The sequence below is a fragment of the Schistocerca cancellata genome, chromosome 2 (genome assembly GCF_023864275.1).
Source record: "Schistocerca cancellata isolate TAMUIC-IGC-003103 chromosome 2, iqSchCanc2.1, whole genome shotgun sequence".
NCBI lineage: Eukaryota > Metazoa > Arthropoda > Insecta > Orthoptera > Acrididae > Schistocerca > Schistocerca cancellata.
The window spans coordinates 1,008,553,717-1,008,575,193 of NC_064627.1; the positions used below are offsets into that span (position 1 = coordinate 1,008,553,717).

The 21,477-nt window shown below is 47.1% G+C and overlaps 1 long non-coding RNA gene and 1 pseudogene across 1 annotated transcript in view; one reads left to right on the forward strand and one right to left on the reverse strand.

The window, feature by feature from the left end:
- The window catches only part of LOC126149241 (uncharacterized), a 349,826-nt gene that overhangs the window by 305,812 nt on the left and 22,537 nt on the right, over nt 1–21,477 (forward strand). The window lies entirely within an intron of this gene.
- LOC126163637 (5S ribosomal RNA) lies at nt 8,720–8,836 on the reverse strand (annotated as a pseudogene).

Here is a 21,477-nt window from a genome sequence, read left to right on the forward strand (position 1 = left end):
TACCAGTGTTAAAGACTGCGATGGAGCTCCGTATGCCACGGCAAACTGGCTGACACTGACGGCGGCGGTGCACAAATGCTGCGCAGCTAGCGCCATTCGACGGCCAACACCGCGGTTCCTGGTGTGTCCGCTGTGCCGTGCGTGTGATCATTGCTTGTACAGCCCTCTCGCAGTGTCCGGAGCAAGTATGGTGGGTCTGACATACCGGTGTCAATGTGTTCTTTTTTCCATTTCCAGGAGTGTATTTCGTTTTTAGTGGTTCGTCCGATTGTCTGTCCGCTTGTTAAGACCCCTTTTTCTAAGGAACGGTTAGAGGTACCAAGTTGAAATTTATGTCACTTTCTAAGAACTACAGTACCTTAACGGTGTGAAAAATTTAAGCTTCTAAGTCAATGCAGTCAAAAGACACTGTCATTTACGTCACACATTTTAAACTCGCAAACCCATTCATCAAAACCTATAGCTTACCTCTCATTGGTTTAGAATCATGAAATTTGATAAGAAGCAAAGTTTCACAGTACAATTAAAGGAAAAAGTATGGGGATCGTTAATTTGCAATTATATCATGCAACAATATTTTTTGCGATTTGTTGTCCTTCCGTCTTCTCCGTCCGTTTGTTAAGACCCCTTTGTGTCGGGAATAGGTAGAAGTAGGCAGCTGAAAGTTGTGTCACATACCAAGGCGTGCGAAAAGGTTAAGCGTGAAAGTCAGTGGAGACAAAACATATGGCCATTTATGTCACACATTTTGATACCCGCAAATCACTCATAAAAACTTATAGGGTACTTCCCGCTGATCCAGATATTTGTTAGAAAAATAGATTACATAGTACAAGTAAAGGAAAAAATCTTAAAATCGTTAAATTGTAACTCTATCACACACAACAATATTTTTTGCCTTTTTTCTCTTTGTCCGTCTGTCAAGTCCCGTCTTCCTTAGGAGCGCGTGGTGGTACGAATTGAAATTGATGTCAGGTACTAAGGTCTACAGACCCTTGACGGTCTGAAAAATTTAAGCTTCTAAGTCAACGAAATCAAAACATACAGCCGATTATGTCACATATTTTGATACTCGCAAATTCTATCATCAAAACCTATAGATTAACTACCTAACCCCACTTGCCGGGCCTGGTGATCTAGCGATAAAATGAATGTTTGCAAAGCGAGAGGACGCGGGATCGAGTCTCGATCGGGCCACGTGTTTTTCAGCCTTCATTTTAACCTAACCTTCGCCTTTCAACGATGTGGGGAGTTAAACGACACGTGGTTCGGATTCCACGTTAAACTGTAGGCTCCCTTTCCCTGGTTGGATAAGTGGTGTGGGTTAGGTATACGCAAGTCGCCCAAGTGGCACCCAACAGGCAGACATGCACCCCACCATTGGGTCACACGAAACCAAAAAAATGGTTCAAATGGCTCTGAGCACTATGGGACTTAACATCTATGGTCATCAGTCCCCTAGAACTTAGAACTACTTAAACCTAACTAACCTAAGGACAGCACACAACACCCAGCCATCACGAGGCAGAGAAAATCCCTGACCCCGCCGGGAATCGAACCCGGGAACCCGGGCGTGCGAAGCGATAACGCTACCGCACGACCACGAGATGCGAGCACACACGAAACCATTAGTATCACCATCTGAATGCAGAGTTGAGTTCGTACGAAAACTTCAGAATGCGAATCCGGTTACTAATACTAATTTTATTTCAATGTCGGTTCAACTCTAGCGTGCAGATTTCCCCCTCAAAGAAAAATCGGAGAGTAAAGAGAAAATAGCTACCAAAGTCCTTAGGTAGTGCAGAATAGTACCCCGAAATCTGAGCTACAATGGTGCTATCGTCATAGAACTCAGCAATTTCTCAAAATACCCACAACAGCTGAAAATTTGAAAGGCTCCTTCTTCATCATTATCTTCTTATTCTTCAAAGCGGCGTTTCGATACAGAAGACGTTCTCCTTTGCGTTGATTGGCGGCTAGGCAGGTTGGGAAACTTCTGAGGAACGAAGTAATTATCTGCTTTCTATATCTCAGGAGGTAGAACTGCTGCGTTTTTCAGCAGTTGGCAGGAGACGTGTTTTTTGACATCGGACGCTTACTGAAGCTCGCCGGCCGCGGTGGTCTAGCGGTTCTAGGCGCTCAGTCCGGAACCGCGCGACTGCTACGGTCGCAGGTTCGAATCCTGCAGCGGGCATGGATGTGTGTGATGTCCTCAGGTTAGTTAGGTTTAAGTAGTTCTAAGTTCTAGGGGACTGATGACCACAGATGTTAAGTCCCATAGTGCTCAGAGCCATTTGAACCAATTTTTGATCTTACTGAAGCTCCTTTTGCACGACCGACCTTCTTGTCTCAATTGACTTCTCGAGACAAATGCGTCTGCTGTAGCGCCCGTGGCGTTTAATTCGCGTACTGAGTTGTCTGTTTTGAGTGGTCATTTCCGTTTACTCGTCAGCGCCAAAATAGCCGGTGTTGTGAGAGCTGTCTGCTTTGCAGTTTAGCATTTAAATAGTGAAAGCGAGGTTATGAGGGACTATCCGCTTTACGGAAAAATCGAAGTACAGTAACAAAATTTAGAGACAAGAAACGACAATAGTGTTTATTAATGAGCAAAGCAGAATTCATAGTGAAAGTTCTTGTAAAAGGTCGTGTGGTTAGGTATTCACACTCCTGAGAAGGGAAAGAATAGGAATAGGGTCATTCAAACATTTCAGAACATACACATTTATCTGCTCGAGGAAATATGTACTTGCAAACACACCAGACAAAATGTAGGACACAGTAAACAGTATCTTTCTGTTTCAGCCTTTGTATTTTGTTTTCTTGCTAAGTGAGAAGTAACAAGGAAAATTATTTTTCTTATCCAATCATTATCATTTTTCCGCTGTTGAAATAATTTTTGTTAAAATATGTTTATCTATTTACGTTCTAATTCATGCAAAGTGTAATTATTTTCTCTGTAAAACGTAAATATTTTTTGCTTTCAGATATTTCGTCTCTCTTGTAGGAAAACACTAGTAGGAAAACACACCAGGACCTTGCGTAACCTCTCAATATGCCACGAAAACAAAACAAACAGCATGAAAAGAATAAAAAGATATGAAACCACAAAATCCATTCCTATAACGCCATACGATATTGCAGTGCCTGTGTTATTCTGAATTATAAAAACTTATTACCGACATGAAACTTAATCGCAATTGCGAATGTGGACTACCATTGCCTGTATAATGGAATGATGACAATGAAAATTTGTGTCGGATGGGGACTCGAACCCCAATTTCCCGCTTCTCGCGAGCGGCTGCCTTTCCATCATCATCATCATCATCATTTAAGACTGATTATGCCTTTCAGCGTTCAGTCTGGAGCATAGCCCCCCTTATACAGTTCCTCCATGATCCCCTATTCAGTGCTAACATTGGTGCCTCTTCTGATGTTAAACCTATTACTGCAAAATCATTCTTAACCGAATCCAGGTACCTTCTCCTTGGTCTGCCCCGACTCCTCCTACCCTCTACTGCTGAATCCATGAGTCTCTTGGGTAACCTTGCTTCTCCCATGCGTGTAACATGACCCCACCATCTAAGCCTGTTCGCCCTGACTGCTACATCTATAGAGTTCATTCCCAGTTTTTCTTTGATTTCCTCATTGTGGACACCCTCCTGCCATTGTTCCCATCTGCTAGTACCTGCAACCATCCTAGCTACTTTCATATCCGTAACCTCAACCTTACTGATAAGGTAACCTGAATCCACCCAGCTTTCGCTCCCATACAACAAAGTTGGTCGAAAGATTGAACGGTGCACAGATAACTTAGTCTTGGTACTGACTTCCTTCCTGCAGAAGAGAGTAGATCGTAGCTGAGCGCTCACTGCGTTAGCTTTGCTACACCTCGCTTCCAGTTCTTTCACTATGTTGCCATCCTGTGAGAATATGCATCCCAAGTACTTGAAACCGTCCACCTGTTCTAACTTTGTTCCTCCTATTTGGCACTCAGTCCGTTTATATTTCTTTCCCACTGACATTACTTTCGTTTTCGAGATGCTAATCTTCATACCATAGTCCTTACATTTCTGATCTAGCTCTGAAATATTACTTTGCAAACTTTCAATCGAATCTGCCATCACAACTAAGTCATCCGCATATGCAAGACTGCTTATTTTGTGTTCACATATCTTAATTTCACCCAGCCAGTCTATTGTTTTCAACATATGACCCATAAATAATATGAACAACAGTGGAGACAGGTTGCAGCCTTGTCTTACCCCTGAAACTACTCTGAACCATGAACTCAATTTACCGTAAACTCTAACTGCTGCCTGACTATCCATGTAAAGACCTTTAATTGCTTGCAAAAGTTTGCCTCCTATTCCATAATCTTGTAGAACAGACAATAACTTCCTCCTAGGAACCCTGTCATATGCCTTTTCTAGATCTATAAAGCATAGATACAATTCCCTGTTCCACTCATAACACTTCTCCATTATTTGCCGTAAGCTAAAGATCTGGTCCTGACAACCTCTAAGAGGCCTAAACCCACACTGATTTTCATCCAATTGGTCCCCAACTAATACGCGCACTTTCCTTTCAACAATACCTGAGAAGATTTTACCCACAACGCTGATTAAAGAGATACCTCTGTAGTTGTTACAATCTTTTCTGTTTCCATGTTTAAAGATTGGTGTGATTACTGCTTTTGTCCAGTCTGATGGAACCTGTCCCGACTCCCAGGCCATTTCAATTATCCTGTGTAGCCTTTTAAGACCTGACATTCCACTGTATTTGATGAGTTCCGACTTAATTTCATCCACCCCAGGCGCTTTATTGCACTGCAATCTATTGACCATTTTTTCCACTTCCTCAAATGTGATCCTATTTCCATCATCATTCCTATCCCATTCTACCTCGAAATCTGAAACATTACTCATCGCATTTTCACCTACATTGAGCAACTCTTCAAAATACTCCCTCCATCTGCCCAAGGCATCCACAGGATTCACCAGCAGTTTTCCTGACCTGTCCAAAATACTTGTCATTTCCTTCTTACCTCCCTTTCGAAGACTGCTAATTACACTCCAGAATGGTTTTCCAGCAGCTTGACCCATAGTCTCCAACCTGTTTCCAAAGTCTTCCCACGATTTCTTCTTGGATGCTGCAATTATCTGTTTGGCTTTGTTTCTTTCTTCAACATAACTTCTCTGTCTACCTGGGTTCTAGTATGTAGCCATTTTTGATACGCCTTCTTTTTCCTTTTACAGGCTGCCTTGACTGTATCATTCCACCAAGCTGTTTGCTTCATCCTACTTTTACACACTACTGTTCCAAGACATTCTTTAGCCACTTCTAGTAGTGTGTCCCTGTACCTTGTCCATTCCTTTTCCAATGACTGTAATTGACTACATTCACCTAACTGGTACCTTTCTGAGATCGCTGATATGTACTTGTGCCTGATTTCCTTATCCTGAAGTTTCTCCACTCTTATCCTCCTACATATGGACCTGACCTCCTGCACTTTCGGCCTCACAATCCCAATTTCACTGCAGATTAAATAATGATCAGTGTCATCAAAGAATCCCCTGAATACACGTGTGTCCCTCACAGCCTTCCTGAATTCCTGATCTGTTATTATATAGTCAATGACAGATCTGGTTCCCCTGCCTTCCCAAGTATACCGGTGAATGTTCTTATGCTTAAAAAAGGAGTTTGTGATTACTAAGCCCATACTGACACAGAAATCCAAGAGTTGTTTCCCGTTCCTGTTGGCCTCCATATCCTCTCCAAATTTACCCATAACCTTTTCATACCCTTCTGTTCGATTTCCAATCCTGGCGTTAAAATCACCCATGAGCAGAACACTGTCCTTGTCCTTTACTCTAACAACTACATCACTGAGTGCCTCATAAAAACTATCCATCTTATCTTGATCTGTCCCTCCACAATGCGAATATACTGACACAATCCTAATTTTCTTGCTAGCCACTGTCAAATCTATCCACATCAGTCGTTCGTTTACATACCTTATTGCAGCTACGCTGGGTTCCATTTCTTTCTTGATGTAAAGCCCTATACCCCATTGTGCTATTCCTGCTTTGACTCCTGACAGGTAGACCTTGTATTCTCCCACTTCCTCTTCTTTCTCGCCCCTTACCCGAATGTCAGTAACAGCTGAAACGTCCAGCCCCATCTTACTTGCAGCCTCTGCCAGCTCTACCTTCTTCCCAGAGTAGCCCCCATTGATATTAATAGCTCCCCATCTCATTACCATTTGTTTGCCAAGTCGTATCTTAGGAGTCCCTGATTTGTCAGTTAGAGGTGGGACTCCGTCACCTCCAAAGGTCCGAGGCATTTTGCTCTGATTGTTGCCAGCATCATATTTAAAGTACCAGGGAAGCAGGTTGCTAGCCTTACTTGCCCCGAGTCCCATTGGGTTTTACCCCTAACGGCTGAGGGACTAACCGGTGGATTTGGTAGTCTTTGCCGTATGAGCACAAAGATGACCACGACTCAGAATATGTCCGAGATGCCCAGCCTTATTCCAAAGTAACTTGTATCCCGACTGTTGGGACCACTTACTTGGCCACTCATACGTTGGCCTTTCCATTTCTTTTTATCTCATTTTGTTCTATATTGTTCGTTGAATTTGTTCGGGGCGGACGTCCGATGACACCTGTTTAGGTTCTTCGTTGATCCATTCACTCAGTTTTTGTGTTAGCCTCTAACCGAACACGCTGAACTACCTTGCTGACTTCTTTTTGCCTACCCAAGCACGACCTACGGCCAGACTCTCTTCCATGTGTCGTCAATCACGTGTCCACATCTGTACTGGTACATACATTATGTATATTCCCGTACAGTGGAGGCATTTTACTTTAAAGTCGCTTGCTCGGGATCTGCAGGTTAATACGGTATTTCATGCGTGTCCGAAGGAACCTCGCATCGTAATACGGAATAACACGGGCACTGCAGTATCATATTTATACACTGATAGCAGGCAAGAGATTTTCAAGTAAACTGTTTCTCCTGTATGGGAATACACATAATGGATGTAGGATTACGGGTGTGGACAGGTACTTGACGACATACGGAAGTTTCGATGGAGCCGCGAGTTGTACTCCTTTAGCCAAATGGTAAGGCGACCTCTAGTCATAACTGGGAAATCCCGGTTCCAGTCCCGATGAGGCAGAAATTTTCATTGTCATCATTCCATTATACAGCTGATAGTACTCCATACTTGCAATTGCTCGAGCAGAATAGTTTATAACTCCCGATGTTAGCTTCTGGAGTCACGGCAAGTTGTCTCTGCGCATGCGCACTGCGCAGCACAGTCGTAAATTTATAACTCCACACTCGGCACGGTCTATACACCATCGACGTCGTACACACACTCGCCTCGTGGTTGGTTGCTGATGTACGCGAAGGCACGAAAGGTTCATGCACTTTGAGTAGTCGATTTTGACCAGAATGTCGCTCTTGTACAACGGGCTTGAGGACCGGTCATTCCGATGTCACAGGAATCCTGGCAACCGTCGTCCGCCCTATTCTACTTGTTCGGACATCAGCGGTTGCAATGAGAAGGCACATTCTGAACACACCGACGGTTATCGCATTCGGCTGCAGGCATATGGGGCAAGCAGTCGCGTCACAGGTTTGCTGTTCATTATTTTGAACATAGATTGGAAATGACGCTCACAATAAAGCGACCAAACTCTCTTGAGAGCGATTACTTATTTACATCTGAAACTTTACCCCAGTAATATATGTAGTGAAGAGTTAAATTTAACTTATAGAGTAACGGCAAGTTGTCCATCACTTTATAACCCCTACTTGTTTTATTATTTACTAACAATGTCTGTTTCTCTTTACTTGTGGTTGCCCTTAGGGAATTTTTGGCTGCAACTGGACCCTTGAGTAGGATGTTCAGGCCAATGTGAAACTTTCTAGTTCAACTATATGAATATTTTTATGATACCTTTTCCTTCGTGTGTTGTGTCCACAACGTCAGTTTCAAATTAACCAATTCAGGGTCTCTTTAAAGTAGGTACGAATTAGACTGCCTTACGCAGTCACGATAGAGACGAGAAGCCGTAATTAATTCCCCCACAGACAAGGAACAAGGTGGAAACACTTTCCTCTACACACTTATATGGAGTGAGTGCCAAGCAAAAAGCTAGCAAACAATTACAGAGCAGTTGGGAAAGAATTGACTGTGATGTGTTGAACTAATCATCCTAGCATCCACATGTAGTGGTTGGGGGAAACGACGTAGAACGCCGACCAGAACTACCTGTCAAGCACTTCAACCCTGTTCGTTTTAAACTTGGTTAGTATCCTGTTTATTGCGATGTTTCGCTCGGTTGCTACTATCTTGAGTTTTAGGTGTACGTGCATTGTAGAACTCAGAACGCTAGGAGTGAGTAAGTTATCACGTGAGGGAGTTTATTAACAGCGCACGTGAATTGATGTTAACGTCTATGCTATCTAAATTAACTCCCCCCTCTCAGAATGAGAGAGAGAGAGTGAACACTCCATCTTCAGGCCACAAATGGCCCATCGGGACCATCCGACCGCCGTGTCACCCTCAGGTGAGGATACGGATAGGACGGGCGTGTGGTCAGCACACCACTCTCCCGGTCGTTGAGATGCTTTTCTTTGACCGGAGCCGCTACCAATCGGTCGAGCAGCTCCTCAATTGGTATCACGAGGCTGAGTGCACCCCGAAAAATGGCAACAGCACATGGCGGCTGGATGGTCACCCATCCAAGTGCCGACCAAGCCCGACAGCGCTTAACTTCGGTGATCCCACGGGAACCGGTGTATCCACTGCGGCAAGGCCGTTGCCCCCCCCCCCCCCTCTCAGAATACCAATTAGAAAATTTAGTTTAGATCCATTAGTTATTAAATTATCTCTTGTTCATTTTAAAACACGCACTGCTAATGACAAATATAGACATATCGTCAAATAACAAAATTTAAAACGGTTTTTGTTAACGTTACGTTTTACCTTCACTTCAAGCAAATGTAACTATTTGTAGCATTTAAACCTTGATTACTTTGCGAAAAAATATATTTCTTTAAATGCGACATCACCCTCGTTTGCCACGCATGTAATTAGTAGGTTTAACAAACAAGTTTATTTCTAGACACGCATTCACATTGGTGACTCACGAACCGTGGACCTTGCTGCGGTGGGAAGTGTAACACCACAACTCTGTGGATGGTCATACATTTTCTATGTGTTTTGCGAAGTCTGCCTTATTAGTCGTGCTGAATATTATTTGTGTGAATGTGTTGTCAAGTTACATATGCTATTTATTATTTAAGAAAGAGAATACGCATGGAATGTTAACATTTCGTAAGTAGACAGGCTGGCCTAGTCAAGAAAAAGCTATTGTCAAAGTGTGTCATAAATTGTAAATGCATTATCGCTGGGCGTGCAAGTGCACCAAAAAAGTAGCAGTGAGAAGTCGCGAGAAGACGGTTGGTGTCGTTGGTGGCGTTTATTCGCCGGTGTGGCTATGCGAAAGTGCGGAGACAGAAAGTCTGTTTCCGAAGTGCTGAGCAGTGAAAACTGAAATGGTTGTTTAGGCGGATGTTTAATGTGGACAAGCTATGGCGTTTACTGGGCACAGTACAAATATAGAAAGAGTAATTCACAAAACTTCAAGAGTACTGTGGGACCTTGTTATTTGCTATGGTATGGCAAGAAGATCAACATGTGCCCTATTTACCGCTAACTGAAGCCACTCGACAAGCCAACGGAAGTGAAGTAAGATCTATACTTTTTATAACTAGAACTGTAATAGACTGACCAGCGTAGCTAGAATTTTATTGTTTGAATAACATTGTCACGTATATCATTTTCCTCCGTCATTATACAAACAGTATCCATCCTATCCCTTTGTATGAACCGAGATAATCAGAAATGAACTGAAAATGAAGAGAACATTAATGTATTAGATTATCAGAATAAAACTTTTCCAACTTTTGGAAAATCACGTAATAATGAACTTTTTGGCTGTAGTATGAATAATGTCAGAAACAGAATGATGCAAAAGTTAGTATCAATTCATTTGCTAAAAATAGAGCAACTCTCGTAACAAAAAAATTTATATTAAAACATTACGTAACTTGGACACTGACTTCCATTGTCAAAGCACGAAATCTTTGACGCAGGAGGATCGTACAAACATACCGCCGTTTGAGTCTCGTACAGATTCTCGTGTGGAGGACATAGTGATAGGCATCCCTGGGGTTGTGAAGCAGCTGAATGGGTTGAAAATAAATAAATCGCCAGGTCCTGATGGGATTCCAATTCGGTTTTACAGAGAGTACTCTACTGCATTGGCTCCTTACTTAGCTTGCATTTATCGCGAATCTCTTGCCCAATGTAAAGCCCCGAGTGACTGGAAAAAAGCGCAGGTGTTATATGCATCTGGCACGACTGAAAGTCCGAGAAGATTTTGTTAATTCGGATCTGTGACACACAAAACTGACGGCCTGTGGGTTGGGACAGTTGTGCGCCACAAGTACGAAGAAGAGAAACCCGTGGCGGACACAGAGGAAGCGCACAGTAGACCTGCGGTAGCCGCTGTGGCAGCGCTCTGTACGCAGCGGGCGTAGAACCGACTCTCTCCGAGATGGGGCAGTGTTTCCACAGTGCGGAACTCGGCCAGTAATTAAAACTTTCCTGCCGTAATGAGCGCCGGGCTCTCGCAACGCCGACTTCCAGTCTGTGGCTTGGCTCACCTGTTCGGCTTGGCCCGCGCCCACCGTTCGAGCTGCCAAGCCGACACCCTGCACACATCTGTGTGCAAGTCGCTGCTGCAACCCGAGCCGCGTTAAGTCCGAGAAAACGGAATAGTCTAATGCGACTTGCACACAGCTGATGATTCGCCAGTAACTACGACACTGCAAATCCGGAAGTTTGGAGTTCGATTTTCAGTCTCTTCTCATACCCGTCGTTCCTGACCTGTGCTTGTGCACAGGATCTAAAATGTGTGTATGATTGTATCTGTTGTGACTTGGCAAGACAGCCAAGCCACTAGGAGGAAGCCGAAAGGCACGCGTTTAAGCTCACACTGGCTGGCCTGAGGTCTGGAACAGGTAAAGTAATTATAATAGCAAAAAAGGTACGTAGCTTCTGGAATACTTAACTTTAATCCATAATTGGTGAACATCGGTCTGACGGTACATGCATCACAAGATAAATAGCAAATGATAATGGCGCCTCGCTAGGTCGTAGCAAATGACGTAGCTGAAGGCTATGCTAACTATCGTCTCGGCAAATGAGAGCGTAGTTTGTCAGTGAACCATCGCTAGCAAAGTCGGCTGTACAACTGGGGCGAGTGTTAGGAAGTCTCTCTAGACCTGCCGTGTGGCGGCGCTCGGTCTGCAATCACTGATAGTGGCGACACGCGGGTCCGACGTATACTAACGGACCGCGGCCGATTTAAAGGCTACCACCTAGCAAGTGTGGTGTCTGGCGGTGACACCACATTCCTCCCCCGCAAATCGGCGGACGGTTGTGGTATAAGGCTTCCGCCCGCCGTGGAGAGGACCCCATGTTGGCGTATGCGACGAGGTGGGGAGCCTAACAACAGGCGAGGCTGTGCCACCCGCACCCTGCCATTCGGCCCGAGGGGAGCTAGGAAACGCCTGAAAACCTGCTTCAGGGTGCACGCCAACATGCGGTGTATGCGCCCGTAGAGAGATAGGAGGGGCCGAAGGGTCGACCTCCATCGAGCCGGGGCACCCGACGGGCGAAGACGACATATGGTCCGGAGCGGGCAAGAATTCCATGGTGGAGGACAACTGGTCACGGGAAGCGATCGGCGGCGCGTGACCCAGGGAGGCGCCCGGCGGTTGCAGCGACGCGTCCACTGCGGGCGGCGCCGGCGGGAGAATAGGCGGCGGCGGCGCGTCGCCATGGGGCAAAATGGAAGGCAGCGTCGGTAACACCTGGGGCTGAGGCGAGCCAGTAGATGGGTCCCCATGGCGCTGACCGGACGGCACCGTCGCTGAAAGCAGACGGGGAGCGGCAGATCCCGTGCGACGACAGAGGCGCAGCTGATTGAGATGCCGACGCACCTCACCAGAGGCCCCCAAAACCAGATACATAGCGCGGCCGAGGCAGCGAAGAATGCACCCAGCGAGCCAACGCCGTGAATCTCGATAGTTGCGATAATAGACAACGTCGCCTGGAGCAAAAGCAGGTGTCTGCCGCTGCACAGGAACCTGATGCGGCGGATGTAGCAAAGACATCAAGGTGCGATGAGGGCGACCGTGAAGCAACTCAGCCGGCGAGTGACCATCTCGGGGCTGAGAGCGATACGAGGACAAAAAGAGCAATAACGCGTCCTCCCGAGAATGCGACACTTTCAGCATCAACATCTGTGACTTGAAAGTCCTGACCAAACGTTCAGCGGCACCGTTGGACTGTGGCGAAAACGGCGCGGACGTCAGATGTTGAATACCATTGGCCTTGCAGAATGACTGAAATTCTGCGGACATGAATTGTGGGCCATTGTCGGAAACAATAGTCTGCGGAAGACCTTCAATGCGAAAGATAGCGGACCTTGCTTGAATGGTGGCAGAAGACGTCGTGGAAGACATCCGGACAACAAAAGGAAAATTACTGAATGAATCTACCACAACCAACCATCGAGCATTCCAGAATGGACCAGCAAAATCGATGTGTAAGCGTTGCCACGGGGAAGTGGCTTTTGGCCATGCAAAGAATTTCCGCGGTGGTGCGGATTGTTGTTCGGCACACGCCACGCAAGAAGAGCACATATTCGTAATCGCGGCACCGATTCCGAACCAAGTACAGCGCTGACGAGCAAGTTGTTTCGTTCTCACGATACCCCAATGTCCTTGATGGAGAAGCTGTAAGACAGAGGACTGTAACGAACGTGGGACCACGACCCGGGACTGATCATTATCTGAACGCAACAACAAAACACCACGTCGCACAAAAAGTCTCTCCTTGCGAGCAAAAAATCGGCGAACCAACGGATCCCCGATCCGTGACTTTGACAAGGGCCATTGCGTAGCAACAAAACGCAGAACGGTAGCAAGGACAGGGTCGGCAGCTGTGGCTGTAGCTACACGACGAAAATCAATCGGAAACGAATCGACCACGTCATCGGTTTCTGAATCAATGAACATGCAAGCAAGTTCGGAGGAATCGAATGCTCTATCCTCAGCAACAGGCAAACGGGACAAAGCATCGGCGTTTCCGTGCTTAGCAGTGGACCGATACAAGATATCGTAGCGGTCCTGCGAGAGGAAAATAGACCAGCGAATGAATTTCTGCGCTGTACGTGGAGGGACAGGCTTGGTCGGATGAAAAAGCGATGTTACAGGTTTGTGGTCTGTGATGATGGTAAAGTGACGACCATACAAGAAATCATGAAACTTTGTAACACCAAATACGCGAGCCAATGCTTCTTTCTCGATCTGTGAATAATTTCTTTGCGCAGACGAGAGCAATTTGGACGCAAAGGCTATAGGGCGATCGTGCGAACCATCTTTGTGCGCAAGCACAGCACCGATCCCGAAATCCGATGCATCCACCATCAACAAAAGGGGCTTCCGGTTCAAATGGTTCAAATGGCTCTGAGCACTATGGGACTCAACTCCTGTGGTCATAAGTCCCCTAGAACTTAGAACTACTTAAACCTAACTAACCTAAGGACATCACACACATCCATGCCCGAGGCAGGATTCGAACCTGCGACCGTAGCGGTCGTGCGAATGGCGTAAGGCAAGTATTGGAAAGCAACGCCGATTTCAACTGGCGAAAGGCGCGTTCGCATTCCGTCGTCCAGAAGAACAGAACACCCTTACGGCGTAAGCGATGAAGCGGAGCTGAAATGGAAGAGGCGTGACGCACATAGCGATGATAGTAATTAATTTTTCCCAGCACACTCTGCAGCTGCTTCAAATTCTGCGGCGAAGGCAAGTCTTGCATGGCACGGAGGTGCTCTGGACTAGGATGTATGCCTTGAGCATTGCGTACGTGTCCCAGATAGGGTAAGTCACGAGCAAAAAACACACATTTGTCCTTCCTCAAGCGAAGACCATTTTGTCGCAAGACCTGAAATAATGTTCTGAGATTGGCTAAATGTTCTTCTTCCGTCTTTCCGGAGATCACAATATCGTCCAGATAGTTTGCTGCAGTAAATGTTCTTCTTCCGTCTTTCCGGAGATCACAATATCGTCCAGATAGTTTGCTGCAGTAGGGACCGACGCACAAACAGTTTGTAGATATTGCTGAAACAATGCAGGGGCGAATGCACACCCGAATGGCAGTCTTTTGAATCGGTACAAACCAAGATGCGTGTTAACCACCAAAACGCGCTGGGATTCTTCGTTCACCGGTATTTGCAAGTACGCATCTGCTAGGTCCAACTTCGAAAAATATTTAGCCGGGCACAGTTTGTCAAAAAGATCTTCCGGGCGGGGTAAAGGAAAAGTTGCAGTCACTAGTTGTGGATTCACTGTTGCCTTGAAGTCCACACAAAGTCTCAATTTTCCGGAAGGTTTTTGCAAAATTACTAAGGGTGAGGGCCAGAGAGAAGCCTGCACACGTTCAATGACACCTTGTGATTCCAAATCGTGTAATGTTCTTGCGACCTCATCACGCAATGCGTGGGGAACATTGCGCGCTCTGAAAAATTTCGGTTGCACATTTACTTTCAGTTCCAAATGTGCTTTATAGTTCTTAGCGCAACCAAGGTCCGGTGCAAAAATGTCTGCAAATTCTTCACATAGACGATAAACACTGGCTGAAGGCACAGTCTGGTTCACTGATAGGACCTGATTTACTATAGACAAGTTAAACAACTGAAATAAATCGAAACCAAACAAGTTCACTGCAGAAGAAGAACGAAGGACGTAAAATTACACAAGTTTTGTTTGTCCTTTGTATGTTGCAAGAAGGCTGCACTGTCCTAACACAGGGATCGCTTGTCTGGAATAACTAGTTAGCTTAACATTTGCGGCACGCAACGGAGGTGTGCCCAGCTGTTTGTATGTGTCGTGATTGATTAGTGAAACTGCAGCTCCGGTATCAGTTTGCCATTAAAGTCCAAGTCAACAAAAAGTTTATTGTCCTGCTGACGACAAGAGCGACTGTCTCGTGCAACGTGAACTGACACTGGTACAGAATCACTTGCGACATGTCGACGCACACTATTTGTGGGACGAACACAGTCACTGTTAGAGAGAGTAGCACTGGGCGGAGTGGCATGAACTACATGAATTTCCATGGGCGAAGTGTCGCGAGCCTGAGGATCCTTGGTTCGTTTCCGATTCCGGCGCGAAGCAAAGTGCCTGGAATGGTTGTGAGTGTCCGATTGGAGCTTTTTCTGGCAAACACTTTGAACATGTCCTTTTTTTTACAGAAAAAGCAAATAGCCTGGCAGGACGGGCAATTCTCACGCGAATGTCTAGTAGCACACCGCGAGCATGATTTCACTGCATTAGCTTGCTGGCGCGGGACACGTGGCTGAGAGCCAGGCGGCTTTGGCGCGTCCGGGCACGAGGACTGTTTACTGTTCCGTGCAGCTCGCCCGGCTGGCCGGTTAACGTGACACACAGGTGGCGAAGTTTCAAATGATTCCTGAGCAAAGTCAAGTGTGTCCTGCCGATCCAATATGTCCATCTCTTGTTGAAGGGAGGGATTGACTAGTTTCAAAATCTGTTCCGGTATACGAACATCAGAAACGTTCTGTGCAATTGCATCACGCACCATAGTATCTGAATAAGGGAGTCCACATTGACACTCAAAAGCACAATCCCTAGTAAGGCCTTGCAAGGTTGCAACCCACTCCCGATTAGTCTGACCGGCCGTACGTTTTGTACGAAAGAAGGTATACCTTTTGGCAACTACATTGACTGATTCTTTGAAATATGCATCTAATGCAGACAAAATTTCGTCGTAGGACAGAGTTGCTACGTCGCGTCGGGGAAACAATTTCACTATCACACGGTACGTGGACACTCCGACAGAACATAATAAGAACGGCTGCCGCTCATTACCTTGAATTCTGTAGGCGGCGAGATGGAATCCAAATTGGCGTGACCACTCCGTCCAGCTTTCCAGTGCCGCATCAAAAGGACGAAAAGATGGTGCAACTGCGTGTTGTGGCGGTGAAGCGGCGGCTGCCGCATCGTTTTGCGTTGCACGTTGACCCTGGACGAGCTGTCCAAGGGCATCCAGTAAGGCCTGCGTCTGCTGATTCTGTAAGCGATAAAATTCGGACAGTACATCTGGAGATGGTGGCGAAGCCATTACACAAGTAAATCAGGGCAGAATCGGTACGAACGCGAAGTGGCTCATCGCCAAACTGTTGTGACTTGGCAAGACAGCCAAGCCACTAGGAGGAAGCCGAAAGGCACGCGTTTAAGCTCTCGCTGACTGGCGTGAGGTCTGGAACAGCTAAACTAATTATACTAGCAAAAAAGGTACGTAGCTTCTGGAATACTTAACTTTAATCCATAATTGGTGAACATCGGTCTGACGGTACATGCATCACAAGATAAATAGCAAATGATAATGGCGCCTTGCTAGGTCGTAGCAAATGGCGTGGCTGAAGGCTATGCTAACTATCGTCTCGGCAAATGAGAGCGTAATTTGTCAGTGAACCATAGCTAGCAAAGTCGGCTGTACAACTGGGGCGAGTGCTAGGAAGTCTCTCTAGACCTGCCGTGTGGCGGCGCTCGGTCTGCAATCACTGATAGTGGCGACACGCGGGTCCGACGTATACTAACGGACCGCGGCCGATTTAAAGGCTACCACCTAGCAAGTGTGGTGTCTGGCGGTGACACCACAGTATCTTTGCTAGACTTGAGAGTACTTCCAAAACTCAACCACATAATTCTACCCCCACAGCGCAGAAGATGGAAGGCACTCATACAAGAAAATCATGAATAACCCCGAACTGCCCATCCACCAGGACGTACTCCAGCTGGCAATAAATTGACTTTTATCCTGAAAGCCATCCTGGTATCTTGTTCACCGACTCGTCGGTAACAGCATCAGTCTCAATGCCAATTTTTTTTTTATGTCCATCGTTTTGACTGGAGGTCTTTGGGACCACGGTCGCTCACTATTGTAAACACCTACAGCTGAGCTTATGATCTTATCTATTGTGTAGTTGCCAGTTTCGGCGCTTCAGTGCGGCATCCTCAGGCCTTAGTTAATGCTGAAGGAGTTATTACGCAGTGGCCAACGTTACTGCTTTACGCAGACCATTCGAAACTGTGATATCAGCACTCCAACCATCAAGTGCTGACAAAGTTACACAGTCTGCGTTAACCAGTTATTTTGGCCATTGAAGCAGCGTATTTCTGGATCGTGATAACAACTCCTGCATCAACTATGGGGCATTGAAGCGCCGAAACTGGTAGTTACACAATAACTAAGACCATAAGGACGGCTGTAGGTATTTCATTTTCTTACAATCAGTGCCAAATGGTTGGAATTGTTTCAGACATTCTCTACTATCTTCGTGACCTGATAAACCCATCAGAAATGATCAGTGTTTTGAAACCTCCTTCCATTTATGGAAAAATTTAAACAGAATTCGCAAGAAGCACGATATTTGTGCTTAAAATACACTTCCCGACAAAAAAAATGTGAAGCACCCAAAAGAGATCGTCGTATGTCAATGTCACTTCGTCCAAGTACACTCCATCGGCGAATATGTAAAACGGTTAGAATTACAATCTCTATGACAGACAGAACAGACTCCAGTGTGCATTAGTGTCGTTAACAGAGCTGTTAACAGGCCTGGTAGGGTACACAAGGGGCTTCATGTTTTAAGTGATCACTGTGAAGAATGTCCGCCCCCGGTAGCTGAGTGGTCAGCGCGACAGACTGTCAATCCAAAGGGCCCGGGTTCGATTCCCGACTGGGTCGGAGATTTTCTCCGCTCAGGGACTGGGTGTTGTGTTGCCCTAATCATTATCATTTCATCCCCATCGACGCGCAAGTCGCCGAAGTGGCGTCAAATCGAAAGACTTGCACCAGGCGAACGGTCTACCCGACGGGAGGCCCTCGTCACACAACATTTCATTTCATTTCACTGTGAAGAATCGTACTTGTGTGAGACAATGTTATCAGCACCCGACAGAGTTTCAAAGGGGCTTAACTGACGGTCTCCATTCGGCTATTTGGTCGAATCGTGCGATATCTCGATCTGAGGGGGAGTCGCATGTGACAGTGGCCCAATCTTGAAATGCATGGCAACTTGAGGGCATGCACACTCATAGTTAGGGTTCCGATCCACCAAATCTGACCACCAGAAGCGAGGTCGCCATATTGTGTAGATGGAAATACCTTGTAGCTAGGGCCTCCCGTCGGGTAGACCGTTCGCCTGGTGCAAGTCTTTCGAATCGTGCGATATCTCGATCTGAGGGGGAGTCGCATGTGACAGTGGCCCAATCTTGAAATGCATGGCAACTTGAGGGCATGCACACTCATAGTTAGGGTTCCGATCCACCAAATCTGACCACCAGAAGCGAGGTCGCCATATTGTGTAGATGGAAATACCTTGTAGCTAGGGCCTCCCGTCGGGTAGACCGTTCGCCTGGTGCAAGTCTTTCGAGTTGACGCCACTTCGGCGACTTGCGTGGCGATGGGAATGAAATGTTGATGATTAGGACAACACAACATCCAGTCCCTGAGCGGAGAAAATCTCCGACTCAGCCGCGAATCGAACCCAGGGCGTTAGGTATGACATTCCGTCGCGCTGACCACTCAGCTACCAGGGGCGGACGCCATATTGTGTAGTAAATACATGGTAAACCCTTCACATTTGCGCCTTTCATATGACAAGTAATGGACTCTCTGCAACATACTGTTCGGACACTAGCACCAGCCGGACTACTGAGTCTGTGTAGGCTGCTATTAACACCACAAAACAAACTTCTGAGTTTGGAATGGGATGCACGGCTGCTATGAATACCAGTTCTGCACCGCCCTATGTGACCATTGTCGGTGAGTACGACGGAAACGTGTGGAGAGGTACCATTCTTCCAATATTCTGGAGAGGCGAAGGGCTGCTACTCCTGGAATAATGGCGTCGAGAGCTACTGGGTATGACTTCAGGTCACGGCTGGTACTGACTGAGGGAATTCTTATCGCACAGCAGTAAGTCACAGACTTCCAGCATCCTCATGAGTAACCTCTCATTCGACTGGTGCAATGCTTGTCCGAACACAGATCTTGGCTCCCAGCACGAATTGCGTCTCAGCGTGTCGACGACAACAGTTCCTGGTCAACTTGCCTCAAAAGAGGATACAACGGCTCTAGGACACCCTTTCCAACCCAATCTGTGGGTGCATTCTAGCTTGGAGAGGATGAAACGTCCTATTGGTAAATGGGCTCATACTGCCAAGTTCTTTGTAAATTTGACTCGATTTTTTAACCACCGAAATAGCATTACATATCCTCTACCAGTGAAGTGTCATGTCGTTTGCTCCTACAGTTCTGGGTGCTTCACTATTTTTGTCGGGCGGTGTTTATACAAGTGGTCCAACTAAAGAATATGAGCTGAGATTACATTCTGCTGGTCCAATGAAGTTCTTCGTTCAAACGCCCATGTGCCTTGAGTGAATATGTATTTTATTTATTCATTTGCCAATACCTGGCCGCAGTGGTAAAACCGGTTCCCGTCAGATCACCGAAGTAATGCGCTGTCGGGCTTGGATGGGTCACCGTCCGTGTCTGCCGAGCGCTGTTGGCAAGCGGAGTGCACTCAGTTTTTGTGAGGCCAATTGAGGAGCTACTTGACTGAGAAGTAGCGACACCGATTACGAAAACTGACAACGGCCAACCACATGCCGCTCCGTATCCGCATCCGGTGAGGCCTAAGGATTATGGATGACACGGCCGCCGGTCGGTACCGTTGGGCATTCAAGGCCTGTTCGGACAGTGTTTATCTTTCGTTTTATTGATTTATTGCAGAGCTGAAGACTTGTTACTTGACATATTGAACGAGGTCGTACACATTACAGGACTCGTTTGTCATTTTTTGTAGTTTTTGTTTCGTTTTTATCTACACTCCTGGAAATTGAAATAAGAACACCGTGAATTCATTGTCCCAGGAAGGGGAAACTTTATTGACACATTCCTGGGGTCAGATACATCACATCATCACACTGACAGAACCACAGGCACATAGACACAGGCAACGGAGCATGCACAATGTCGGCACTAGTACAGTGTATATCCACCTTTCGCAGCAATGCAGGCTGCTATTCTCCCATGGAGACGATCGTAGAGATGCTGGATGTAGTCCTGTGGAACGGCTTGCCATGCCATTTCCACCTGGCGCCTCAGTTGGACCAGCGTTCGTGCTGGACGTGCAGACCGCGTGAGACGACGCTTCATCCAGTCCCAAACATGCTCAATGGGGGACAGATCCGGAGATCTTGCTGGCCAGGGTAGTTGACTTACACCTTCTAGAGCACGTTGGGTGGCACGGGATACATGCGGACGTGCATTGTCCTGTTGGAACAGCAAGTTCCCTTGCCGGTCTAGGAATGGTAGAACGATGGGTTCGATGACGGTTTGGATGTACCGTGCACTATTCAGTGTCCCCTCGACGATCACCAGTGGTGTACGGCCAGTGTAGGAGATCGCTCCCCACACCATGATGCCGGGTGTTGGCCCTGTGTGCCTCGGTCGTATGCAGTCCTGATTGTGGCGCTCACCTGCACGGCGCCAAACACGCATACGACCATCATTGGCACCAAGGCAGAAGCGACTCTCATCGCTGAAGACGACACGTCTCCATTCGTCCCTCCATTCACGCCTGTCGCGACACCACTGGAGGCGGGCTGCACGATGTTGGGGCGTGAGCGGAAGACGGCCTAACGGTGTGCGGGACCGTAGCCCAGCTTCATGGAGACGGTTGCGAATGGTCCTCGCCGATACCCCAGGAGCAACAGTGTCCCTAATTTGCTGGGAAGTGGCGGTGCGGTCCCCTACGGCACTGCGTAGGATCCTACGGTCTTGGCGTGCATCCGTGCGTCGCTGCGGTCCGGTCCCAGGTCGACGGGCACGTGCACCTTCCGCCGACCACTGGCGACAACATCGATGTACTGTGGAGACCTCACGCCCCACGTGTTGAGCAATTCGGCGGTACGTCCACCCGGCCTCCCGCATGCCCACTATACGCCCTCGCTCAAAGTCCGTCAACTGTCCACGCTGTCGCGGCATGCTACCAGTGTTAAAGACTGCGATGGAGCTCCGTATGCCACGGCAAACTGGCTGACACTGACGGCGGCGGTGCACAAATGCTGCGCAGCTAGCGCCATTCGACGGCCAACACCGCGGTTCCTGGTGTGTCCGCTGTGCCGTGCGTGTGATCATTGCATGTACAGCCCTCTCGCAGTGTCCGGAGCAAGTATGGTGGGTCTGACACACCGGTGTCAATGTGTTCTTTTTTCCATTTCCAGGAGTGTACA